At 38.7% G+C, this 11546-nt stretch overlaps 1 pseudogene; it reads right to left on the bottom strand.

Moving 5' to 3' along the window:
* Positions 1-8013: 8013 nt before the first annotated feature.
* On the bottom strand, positions 8014-8694 carry LOC142243888 (uncharacterized; annotated as a pseudogene).
* Positions 8695-11546: the final 2852 nt, after the last annotated feature.

Genomic DNA, 11546 nt, shown 5'->3' with positions numbered 1-11546 from the left:
CTTGCATGTTGGTGGATTCTCAGATTACATATTTTGCAATGTTTTCTTGAGAAGTACAAGAAAAAAGTTAACCACATCATTCATTAGTGTTTAGAGTGAAGAGCATTACCCTTGTAGACTTGCTCTTGCAGTAAACACCAGTCAATGGACATTCCTATTCAGATTTTAAAAATTAAGAGGTGACAAGCAAAATAAACCATATCTCCATGTAGTCAAATATATGTATTTATTAACTAAATTTGTTATATTGAGCAGGAAGATACCTGCTTTAAAATGCTATACATGGTATTATAAATAGTTTAATATGATTTGATTTTTTATTTTATATGGTATGATTTTTATGTGATCATTGATAAAGTAACATGCAATTCATGTGTCTTTTGTCTACAAATACAAGAGCCTTTACAACCTTTTGTTTTTGCAAACAACTTAGCAAAATAAAGTTAATAAAAAATTTCAGGCACATTGGAAAACCAATAATGACTAGGTGACCTGTCAAGATCTTAAGTGTAACAAAGCTAATTACATTTTTTAGGTTGGCAAATAAAAGACAAGTTCAAGGATTTTACAAAGCTGCAAAACAACTTTAGATCTTTATGTAAATAAGATTATAAGTGCATTGAGGGCAGGAATATTCCCAGTTAGTCCATTGATCCTCCTCATTATTCCCAATATAGCACCACTCTCTTGCAATTGATGGACTCCCATCCTGTACATTTATATCTTCCATGGCATAGATGAAATGTCAATCAGCCTGATCTACATAAAGATTCATTGTTAATTTTCTTTGAGGTATTGCTTAGAGCCTATGTTTAGATGTGTCTTTTACATTACCTGGCAATGTAATTTCTTTGGTGCCCCTAAAGCAGCTTACGTGTTCTTTTTAATATCAGCAAACTAAAATTAACTGTCAACGTAGAAGGATGATCATATGATCTAATGAATATTCTGCAATAGCGCTGAAGTATATAGTGTGAGTGAAAATTAGAACATAGGCATTAGTCTTGTAAAAAAAAAGTTTAAAAACAAAACAAATATATAGAAATTTTAATAATAGCACTTTTATCAATTCAAACAAAAAGTAACTAAAAAATAAAAATAAATTAACATATTTGTTATGATCATGTATTTTAAAGACCATTTTTTCAAAATAAACATTTATATTATACTAGAAATTGCATCTGGAGTGCGGTGAAGTGAACATCTGTCTATGCTTAGTGGTGCTGACAGGAGCAGTGGACATGTGTCACACTGTTTGTGCTTCCCAACATATCTGTTGTATGTCATCCCTCCACATTTGCGTATTGTATGTGTTGCGTCATTTGACCTCTTTCACCCCTGTGCAATGTCTCTTCCTTGTTGTGTGCTGTATATTGGTATCTGGTGTTGTGTTTCTTGAGCTGTGTTCATTATGTGGTGTCTCCCTTGTGTGCTGTGTGTGTTTACACTATATGGTCTCTTGTAAGCTGCTGTGACTATAATTAGTGGTGGTACATTGTTTTGTGCAGTTTGTTGTGTGTGTGATTGTCCGTTCCCAAAGTGGACATAATAATATTAATAATGGCAAAGCGTCTTTCTTTTAAATAACAGTAACAGAAAGACAATAAATTGAAATATTATTATATTCTATTTCTATGTATTAGGTATATTGATGTAAATATATTATTTATGTATGTACGGGTAAACTATGTATATCTGTATCTATAATGTCTCCTCGATCTATATATGTCTATGTAGCTATCATGTATGTTTATCATATTAAAAAATGATGTATCTATGTATTTAGCTGTGATGTGTATATGTGCTAATAATATATATTTAAAGTATATAATATGTATCAGATGTATCTATGTATAATATATGTATAAAATATGCAATTTTTTAAGGTACTGTATAAATCTAGGTGTGTATGAATATATATCTATGTAGCGATGTCTCTATCCGTATGGATTAGAGCCGGAAGAGGAGATATGGGGAACAGCCATCCTGCCCTTCTCTTCAGCTGTTCACAAAAAACCCAGCCCAGTGAAAAGACAAATAAATCTCTCAGCATCTTTGACAATGTGGGTTTCCATCACCAACTGTTTCGAAGTCTATGATACATATCTACCCTGCGATGACCTTAAAAGCTTGTATGTATATATATATATATATATATATATATATATATATACATATTTTACAGAAAATTAATGGTGCAAAATATATATCTATATATATATATATATATATATATATATATATCATATAGAAATGTATATGTTCTGCTATGTATCTATGTACGTATATACATACATAGATATGTATCTAAAAAAAAAAAAAAAAAGCCAGCACTAAATGTGCACTTCAGCACTAAAAATTCCAAACTGTACTTATTATAAAAATTTTGTGATTTTTGGCAAAAAATTGCAATTTCTTGAGCTACCCCGCCACGTCACGGCAAATCTCATTTGGGGCAGACCTACACTAAAATATTTTTATAAAATGTGCCATTCGGCCTCACATATGAATAGTAGAACTGCTCTTAGCAGCACTCACCTAGTCTATTTCAATCCCGTACCCATGACTGAATCATGGCTGTGGGCGGGACAGGTCCAAGCAAATGCTGCATGAAGTAAATAGCCTGTGGACAGGGCCTAATGACTGAATGTGAACAGTCACCAACCGCCAAAATCTAGACAGGTGGAATACATCCCAAATTGGGGTGCATAGCAAGGTGGGGGTCAGCCACCGACCAATTCAATGAAGAAAAAACAAAAAGCCAGCACTAAATGTGCACTTCAGCACTAAAAATTCCAAACTGTACTCATTATAAAAATTTTGAGATTTTTGGCAAAAAATTGCAATTTATGTATCTAATATGTATCTATAGATATGTATGTATCTAAGGCATATCGATGTGTATAAAAATGTAAATCACTATTGATGTGATATAATACTATGTACATATTATTGATATGACTAAAGAAATAAATTAATTTAAAACATTTTTATAAACTACATTTTTAGTGAACACTTTATCACTACCATGTAACAACTGTCCTTGCAGTGGAGTATCTAAAACTTTCACTTCGACATGGGAGCGTTGCTTGACTCTGGATAAAGCAACATATAGCTGCCCATGGCCAAAGGCAGGTTGAGGTAGATGAATACTCACTCGATGTAGAGTCTGTCCTTGTGCCTTGTTAATTGTCATTGTGAAAGCTGGCTTAACAGGAAACTGTCGTCTTCGTAGTTTGAATGTTAACCCAGTTTCAGATGGACACAAATCAATGCGTGGAATAAAAACAAAGTTTCCTTCAGCTGATCCTGTGATGACTTTTGCCTGTATGATATATGGATTTAAGGATGTTACAATGAGCTAAGTTCTGTTACATAATCCTTGTTTTGTATTCAGATTTCGCAGTAGCATGACAATTGTTCCTATTTTTAGTTGTAGGCGATGTGATGGCATTCCAGATGGTGTCAGAGAATTTAAAAATTCGACTGGGTAGTGTTCACATTCATTAGCATCATCAGCATCCACGGAATAATCACTTGTATATAAGACATATTGGCCATCCAATCGGTCCATAATTTGAGAGTTTAGAAGTGCAACATCTTCATTTTTTATATTGCATGTGAGTATTGAGTATTGCATGTGATGCAGTATACATAACACTTTCAGTGTCTTTAACATTAATATGAATGTTTGTGCCAAATATATCCATGATTAAACAAACAGAGGACAGCATGTCTGGAGGAATTTCAATAACGTCCTCTCCAAGGTTGTATTCGTTTGAGAGCTGACCATTGCCTAGTTTAAGTAACCAAGTGCTATATTCCGGATCCCTGGGTCTCATGTTGTTAAATAGCGGGTGTGTTGTGAAGTATTTCCAGAGTTGACAACATGTAAGACAGCAATCCTCAATTTCAGTTCTGGTGGCATGTGTAAGTTCAGGAAGGCATTGTCGGAAATCTTCTCCAAGTATGAAAACTTTACCACCAAAGGGAACATTATTTTTGTCATCTACATGTGTTTTGTCAGGGAACATATGACATCTATGTGTTGTTATAACATCACGTAGAAGTCTGTTTAATGACATTCAAAGAATGCTTTTGTGCCATTGTACACTCATCAGGTATAAAAAGTGTAGTATTTTTTTAACTTGTTGGCAGCGTTAGTGTCAATATTAATCCTGGAAACTGACTTTTCATTGATTGGGATTGGAATGCCATTCAGAAAGTGCATAGTTCGACCTCCTGGTAGAAAGTTGCAGCTATTCCTGCAGTGGCAGCAGGTGAGACCACATGTCCTTGCCCTCTGACATAATGTATAGGTAGATGATATAAGTAGGTTTTTCCACTGCCACTCGGACCATCAAAAGAGAAACACTTAGTTGTCAACATGTTGTCTTGTAGAGCATCCAAAATTGCATTGAAAGCCAACAGTTGCTCAGGATTAAGAGTTTTTTCATCTCAGTAGCTGTAGCTAATTCATAGTCTTTATCATAGTCTTCTTGAGGCATATATTTGTTGCAGGGCGTGGCAAATTAAAATCCAAATAAGACTTGCCATGTCTTATTAGCACATCTTGAACATCTTTCATAGCATAGCTTTCACAATTGATGCACAGTTCAGTGTTGTTTTGGTATCGATGACCGTAGTCTTGTAAAAAATGTTGTTTAAATTCCTTCCATAATTCTAGTGGATTTGTAGGTGATCCAAAAATACAGATGTAAGCAAACATCTCCCAAAGTTTTGTAAGCATGTTCATAATGGTGGCATCTTGCATAGTGTTTCTCCAGACACTATCATCTATTAATAATCCGAGTGCTAAGGCAGCATCTCGAAAGGTTTCATGTGTAATACCATTGACAGATTTAAGGTCCTGAAAACTTGCTGCTCCTTTTACATGTATTAACAACAAACGTAAATAATAGCGTTCTTGGTCTTTCAGACTAACTGTATACATTCTTCCTATTACAGTGTGGCCTCTTTGCTTTCTGGGTTCCCATACGCCTTGTTTCCAAATGTAGTGTTCCGGAATGTCTCTGTAATAATATTGATGTGCATTAGGATCAATATTGTTAAGGTTAAAGTATGCGATGAGTGTTGAATTTTGAAGTAGATTTTGTTGTATGGTCTCAATGGGAATATCTTGATCGAAATATAGTGCCTGAGAGTTAGGTAGATGTACTGCAAGGCAAACAAAGGCATGAGATTGTTTATGCATAGGAAAAGCAAAGATTCTCCACGCGGCTTCAGGTGCACTGACGTATCGTGAGTCAACAAATTGGTTTGTTTCATCATGTTGGAGGTTTTTTTGAGCTATTTCAATAATAGCCTTGTCATGTCTTTTATATACATATTTAAACAAATACTTGACACTTTGGATGCTAGCACAAATTTCCACATTAACCCCTTCACGACCCATGACGGACCTATCCCGGAGGGATATCTGGCTGTTTTCTGTGTCGAGACTCATAACAGAGGCTCCACGGACCTTTTTGATTTGCATATTTCCCAGGGGGCAATGTACCTAGGATTTCACTGTATTGCGCGCCCTTGCTGGCTGCCGGCAGTGTTTTTCTCTGGCTGGTCTCCCCGAGATCAGTGATTGTTTTGTTTTGATGGTCTACTAGGCATTGCTCCCACCTGGCCAGAATCCTACTCCACACTGATGAGGGGCAATACCCCGAAACAGCTGTCTGTGTATGGATACCTGTCCTTGGTATTTCCCTTATCATATCTTTAAACTTGTCAAAAGTTGGATATTGACTAAAAGGGCCACTTCATATGGTGGTTATGGTGGTCTCCTAAAAAGAGCCACTCCTTGGCTGGGTCCTTCCCGGAGGGATATCTGGCTGGTTTATGTGTCGAGACTCCTAACAGAGGCTCCATGGACCTTTTTGATTTTCATATTTCCCAGGAGGCAATGTACCTAGGATTTCACTGTATTGAGCACCCTCGCTGGCTGCCGGCAGTGTTTTTCTCTGGCTGGTCTCCCCGATATCAGTGATTGTTTTGTTGGTCTACTAGGCATTGCTCCCACCTGGCCAGAATCCTACTCCACACTGATGAGGGGCAATACCCCAAAACAGCTGTCTGTGGATGGATACCTGGCCTTGGTATTTCCCTTGTCATATCTTTAAACTTGTCAAAGTTGGATATTGACTAAAAGGGCCACTTCATATGGTGGTTATGGTGGTCTCCTAAAAAGAGCCACTCTTTGGCTGGGTCCTTCCCGGAGGGATATCTGGCTGGTTTCTGTGTCGAGACTCCTAACAGAGGCTCCACGGACCTTTTTGATTTGCATATTTCCCAGGAGGCAATGTACCTATGATTTCACTGTATTGAGCACCCTCGCTGTCTGCTGGCAGTGTTTTTCTCTGGCTGGTCTCCCCGAGATCAGTGATTGTTTTGTTTTGTTGGTCTACTAAGCATTGCTCCCACCTGGCCAGAATCCTACTCCACACTGATGAGGGGCAATACCCCGAAACAGCTGTCTGTGGATGGATACCTGGCCTTGGTATTTCCCTTGTCATATCTTTAAACTTGTCAAGAGTTGGATATTGACTAAAAGGGCCACTTCATATGGTGGTTATGGTGGTCTCCTAAAAAGAGCCACTCTTTGGCTGGGTCCTTCCCAGAGGGATATCTGGCTGGTTTCTGTGTCGAGACTCCTAACAGAGGCTCCATGGACCTTTTTGATTTGCATATTTCCCAGGGGGCAATTTACCTAGGATTTCACTGTATTGAGCGCCCTCGCTGGCTGCCGGCAGTGTTTTTCTCTGGCTGGTCTCCCCGATATCAGTGATTGTTTTGTTGGTCTACTAGGCATTGCTCCCACCTGGCCAGAATCCTACTCCACACTGATGAGGGGCAATACCCCAAAACAGCTGTCTGTGGATGGATACCTGGCCTTGGTATTTCCCTTGTCATATCTTTAAACTTGTCAAAGTTGGATATTGACTAAAAGGGCCACTTCATATGGTGGTTATGGTGGTCTCCTAAAAAGAGCCACTCTTTGGCTGGGTCCTTCCCGGAGGGATATCTGGCTGGTTTCTGTGTCGAGACTCCTAACAGAGGCTCCACTGACCTTTTTGATTTGCATATTTCCCAGGAGGCAATGTACCTAGGATTTCACTGTATTGAGCTTCCTCGCAGGCTGCCGGCAATGCTTTTCTCTGGCTGGTCTCCCCGAGATCAGTGATTGTTTGTTTTGTTGGTCTACTAGGCATTGCTCCCACCTGGCCAGAATCCTAAAAATCCAAATCCAAAATCCGTGACTTTCGGTGGTTGCCATGGTAGCACAGGGTCATGTGATGATGCCTGTAGCTATCATGAGTCACTTTCGGTTTTACGTAAAATGCAATTACAGGCGATCAAAACGTAGCATCTGCACAAAAATGGTACCATATAGTAAGCTCGAGACGAAAATAATAAGCCATCACTGAGCCATAGAAACGAAAAAAATGAGAACGCTATGGGTTTAGGAAAATGATGCAAAACGTACGCCACTTTTATTGGACAAGCTTGTGAATTTTTTTAACCCCTTCGATACAAGTAAACCTATACATGTTTGGTGTCTTCAAACTCGCACCGACCTCATGCATCACACCCACACATCAGTTTTACCATATAGTGAACACGGTGAATAAAACATCCCAAAAAATTATTGTCTGATCACAATTTTTTTGCAGTTTTCCACACTTGGAATCTTTTTGCTGTTTGCCAGTACACTGTATGGTAAAACTTATGGTTTCATTTAAAAGTACAACTTGTCCCGCAAAAAACAAGCCCTGATATGGCAAGATTGACAAAAAAATAAAAAAGTTACCTCTCTCGGAAGAAGGAAAGGAAAAAACAAAAACGCAAAAACGGAAAGTGCCCGGGGTTAATATGGCAGTTGTATTTTTTTTTAGCAAATATGGGTTTTATGGGACAACACATATATTGTCGATTCTTTTAGAATTATGTTGGTATGTCGTCCCAATGTTTCTGCGGTAAATTGGATAGCTATCCATTTTTTTAGTTGTATTTTGTTGTAATTTTTTTGGGATATCCTTTGCTACAGTGTCCATTATCCATACAAGGCGAGTTAGGATTGGCTTCACTACAGGGACCGTGAATCATGTTTGCCAGAACAATGTTGTGGAGCTGAGTGTATGTGGTCTTCTCAGGAATTTCAGCCCATACAATGTTGTCTATCTCTTCTTCAGTTCTGATTTTCAAATTGTTGTCAAGTATGATTAAAATATGTGCATGTTGCAGCCCACGCTTTTGAAACTCAATGATATTCACGCTACCACAGAAGTGTCTAAAAAATCCATTGTTAATATCAGATAACAGGGCTTCAAGTTTAATTTTAAATACACATGCAACCAAGTCTGGGCGATGTTCAACACGTTTCCGGGGTTGTAAATTGTCAGTAATTTCCCTCTACTTCGGAATACAGGTCATGGTGACAAAGAGATCAGGGCGACCATATGTCTTAATGATAGCCATAGCATCCTGATAGCACTGTTGCATATTTCATGCACTGCCTTCAAAAGATGATGGTAAAATGACAGTTTTTCCAATTGGGATGCCCTTTTGAATAGATTTGTTGAGTAAATGTTCTTGAAGCAAGCAATAATCTTCTACTTGTAGATCATTTTTAATGCATTCTAATGTAATGTAGTTGATTAGGTTTGATTTTGACGTATGCATCAACTAAATATTGTAGTGCTAGATTGCCTCCATTTAGTAGTGGATTAAAACTGTTTCTTACTAATAAAACATAGCTGTAATACTGTAGTTGGGTGATCCTTTGTGAACTATTTCCTTGTTGTTTTAGAGCGTCATGCCAGCCTTGTTCTCCATAAGGGAAAAAGATAGGATACATCAGGGCATCTAAATTGCTATGTAAAATACTGATTCTTTGTGTTTTTGTAGTCAGAGGGTTTTGTGGATCGGGTTTTAAATGAATTAAGATGTCTCTATGGAAGGAGGCCCACCATCATCATTCTGAAAGACGACTACCACTTCACTCACAGTTGGTTTATTGTATCGTCTGGGATCTTGAGTCCTATCTTGTTTAATAGCCAATGTGATGTTTGGCATGACAGTTCTATTTTATAGAACTTTAATCGTCTCTTGTTCTTCATCATCATGTAGCATTCATGCAGTGAAAGGATTTTTTGTTTGCATTAGCTCAGTAACAATGATCATTAAAGTAGGATGACATTTTTCATTTTTTTTACATTGAAGTCATTGTTCAATAGCGTGGGTGGTATCTAGTATGTAAAGTTGTGCAATTTTAGGTGGTTCTTCGTCAGCTGGATGTAGTGTGCCTGTTCGATGATAGATCTGTCCATGAATTCAAAAACAGTATGGGCCATGTCCAGGAGGTAGTGAAACACTTACTTCCATGGAAGCAAAAGAACTGTTGATGGAGTGAATTTTGTCCATCAACTTTTTGCTGTATTCATGTTCTCCTGTCATCAACATTGTCAACACATGGGGATATTGTATTATAGGTAGATGTACTTTATCCTTCTGACAGCACTGGGTAAACTTTTTATCCAGAAGCATCTCATTTTAAAATGCAAAGTTTGGAAATTTTCACATACATGGGTCATATCACCACAGCTGTGTTCTTTAATAGTATTTTCATCTTCGGTAAAATATTGTTGCAATTGTAGTAGTGGAGTAGTGAAAGAGTCAATGGGTGTTGTTTGTGGCCAAATGATGATTAGTCTTTTGTTTTGTGGTTGCAGTAGAGTAAGCGTTTATCTTTCAGCTGGTGGCTGCAGAGAGTATGGTTTAGTATTTTGTAACAGTGCTATTGATGTGGCCAGTGGAGATAGTTGCAGAGATGTCATACACCTTGCAGTGGTAGAATCTGTGGTGTTCAGATTGTGATGCGTCCCCTTGTGATTGTGGTAGAAATGTGGAGATGAAATGTCTATTGTGGCAGTATGTTTTTGGTGAATAGCCAATCTAATAGCTTTAGAGCGAGGTGACTCCTAAATGAGACGTCTACGTTTTTATGCATTGTTTTTGTCCAGACGTTGGCGTTTCTGTTCAGGAGTCTCATTAGCGTTTTGTTGTTGTTGACGTAGTGACCGAGCCTTATTGGTTTCATTTTGTTTTTTGTATTTTTTTTGGAGCAGTCATGTTGGCACTGCTGCAGGAGTCCAGGAGCAGTGATATGCATAGACATGTACAGGCGGGTATGTGGGCCTGTTAGGAAAAGTGAGGAAGTTTATTGTGTGTAAAACCTGCACTTTAGTAAGTGGCACTGCTGTTAGATTCCTGAGTGGCCTTAGGTAACTTTAGTGATGTTTGCGGGCTGACTCAGGTACTCTCGCGGTACTCGCAATCTCCGTTGAGACTTCATAAGTGAGAGCGATGCCAGCAGTGAGGGTATCTGAGGCCAGACTCCAGGGCTTCCACGATCACTTTCTCCTGGCTGTGTGACAGCGGACGGGGAGGCCTCTGGAGTGACCATAGTTAACATTAGTCATGGCAGCAGGCTGATTTGGGAAATCTCGCGGTTCTCCCTCTCTTCAAAAGGTTGCAGCAGATCATGACCTGCTTTTGATTATCCACGGATATTTTTTGGGAGCTAAATAAATTTTATTGTAAATAGTCTCTCTGTCTCTCTCTCCTTGAGAGCCAATTATCAATTAAGTAAATCAGGTGATGTGAATCTCTGTAACAAGGAGGGGTGTGGTGTATTGGCATCAACACCCTATATAAGGTGTGCTTAATTATTAGGCAACTTCCTTTCCTTTGGCAAAAGGGGTCAGAAGAGAGATTTGACGTGCTCTGAAAAGTCCAAAATTCTGAGATGTCTTGCAGAGGGATGCAGCAGTCTTGAAATTGCCAAACTTTTGAAGCGTGATCACCGAACAATGAAGCGTTTCATGGCAAATAGCCAACAGGGTCACAAGAAGCATGTTGGGCAAATTAACTGCCCATGAATTGAGGAAAATCAAGCGTGAAGCTACCAATATGCAATTTGCCACCAGATTGGCCATATAACAGAGCTGCAATGTTACTGGAGTATCAAAAAGCACAAGGTGTGCCATACTCTGGGACATAGCAAAGGTAAGGAAGGCTGAAAAACCACCACCTTTGAACGAGAAACATAAGATAAAATGTCAAGACTGGGCCAAAAAATATCTTAAGACTGATTTTTCAAAGGTTTTATGGACTAATGAAATGAGAGTGACTCTTGATAGGCCAGATGGATCAGTAAAGGACAGAGAGCTCCACTCCGACTCAGACGCCAGCAAGGTGGAGGTGGGGTACTGCTCTGGGCTGGTATCATCAAAGATGAACTTGTGAGACCTTTTCGGGTAGAGGATGGAGTGAAGCTCAACTCCCAGACCTACTGCCAGTTTCTGGAAGACAATTTCTTCAAGCAGTGGTACAGGAAGAAGTTGGTATCGTTCAAGATAAACATGATTTTTATGCAGTACAATGCTACATCACATGCATCCAACTTCTCCCCAGCGTGGCTGGCCAGTAAAGGTCTAAAAGATGAAAACATAATGACATGGCCCCTTTGTTCA

This window comes from Anomaloglossus baeobatrachus, chromosome 6 (assembly GCF_048569485.1).
Source record: "Anomaloglossus baeobatrachus isolate aAnoBae1 chromosome 6, aAnoBae1.hap1, whole genome shotgun sequence".
NCBI classification, from domain to species: domain Eukaryota; kingdom Metazoa; phylum Chordata; class Amphibia; order Anura; family Aromobatidae; genus Anomaloglossus; species Anomaloglossus baeobatrachus.
Note: the sequence above shows the minus strand (reverse complement) of the source record. Positions and strands in the feature narration are given on the sequence as shown.